Here is a 1,762-nt window from a genome sequence, read left to right on the forward strand (position 1 = left end):
ATTGAAAAATACTTCAGATATAAAGATCCTTTACAGGGTAAAAATTAAGACATACTGACTTGAGTTTAAATCCCATCCTTATGGAGAAAGCTAAGAAAGCAGCAGAGGTAAATACAGCTTGCCTTCTCATACCACCACCTCAAAATTACAACTAAACTGCAGAACAACCATTGTTCAGAATTTCTAGAAATCGAGCTGAATGGAAATCCTGTAACTGCAGAATTAAAGAAGAAACCACATCTAGACTGGTAAGAGGAGTAGAGATGTGGAACAGGCTGGTCCCACACCCACATGTGGCGGGTAAAAATTGGGAGGGATACCTTGGAAGTGAGTAATCCCAGCCTCACACCAGGCCCCACAACCCAGAGTTCCAGTGCCAGGAAGATGAGTCTCCATAACTTCTGGCTATAAAAATCAGTGGTACTTGAGGCTGTGGAAGACAGAAACTGCTGGATTCCCAGGCAGTTTCTCTGCTCAGACTCACTCCCTCTGAGCTCCAGCAGGGGCAGCAGCTCGAAAGGCACCAGAGGCATATGGGGAGGATCTGAAGTGTCTGGCATTAGGGCAACAACTGGGTGGCAGTTTTCTTCCAGACAGAAGTGCTAGCAGAGCCCATTGTTCTTTTTCTGAGCTCTCCCTGCTGAGAGCTGGCAGATGTGTGCCATATCTGAGACTTCATCAACCTGCCTCACACTGTTTTCCCCACAGTGGGGATTCCCTGAGGCCCTACCCACCCAAATTTTAGGCCCATCCATGTCACTTCCAGTGGCTTTTCAATACGAATGGCTTGTCTTGGCTCCTGCTTCAGATTTTTTGAAATCCTCTCAAGCAAGAAGCATCTGGCCTCAGCAAACCCCATACTTCTTGCTAAGTGGCTCCAGGCCCAGCACTATTTGTAACCAGCCTTGGTTCACAGTTTGGCCTCACTTGGGCACCTCCAAGCCCAGCAAAGTAGCAACCATTGAGATCACTTTGTAGCTTATGTTGGGTGGCCCTGGACAGAACACAGGTGGCAGCTGACCTTAGCCTAAACCTCTGGGGAAGCCCCAGAGCCTGTGCACCTGGTAGACAGCTACAGACCATGTTAGAGCACCACCACCCAACTACTTCCAAAAGTGACACACTCAAGGGTAGACTCAACAGGCCCTGGAGCCCTGCTGAAGTAAGTCCAGCTCTGTGGAGTGGGACCCTCCACAGCTGGTCCTCCATAATGGTCAGAGGTTTGTGGTCAATGGTAACAGTCATTCCTTGCAGCTGATTAACCTAGATAAATTTCTCCCATTGACCTGACAACTGAAATCAAGGCTCAACAAGATGAGGGCGTCCTCAGCCCACATGAAAGTCACACATCAAGTACCCAGCTTGGGTAATAACCGAGGCTGTGCCACTGGACCCTATAGGACATCTATTACATTAGACCACTCTACCAAGCCAGGGAGTCATAGCAACTCTACCTAATGCATAGAAACAGACACAGGGAGGCAGCCAAAATGAGGAGACAAAGAAACATGGCCCAAATGAAAGAACAGAAAAATACTCCAGAAAAAAAGAACTACACAAAATGGAGACAATGGTTTAAAACACTGATCACAAGGATGTTCAAGGAACTTAGAGGGGACTTCAACAGCATAAAATAGGACATGGAAACCATAAAAAAGAGTGACTCAGAAATGAAGAATACACTAACTGAAGTGAAGAATAATTTACAGGGGATCAACAGTAGAGTGGATGAAAACTGAGAATCAAATCAGCAATTTAGAAT

This window comes from Artibeus jamaicensis, unplaced genomic scaffold, assembly GCF_021234435.1.
Source record: "Artibeus jamaicensis isolate MK-2021 breed Jamaican fruit bat unplaced genomic scaffold, CSHL_Jam_final scaffold_916, whole genome shotgun sequence".
Classification (NCBI taxonomy): domain Eukaryota; kingdom Metazoa; phylum Chordata; class Mammalia; order Chiroptera; family Phyllostomidae; genus Artibeus; species Artibeus jamaicensis.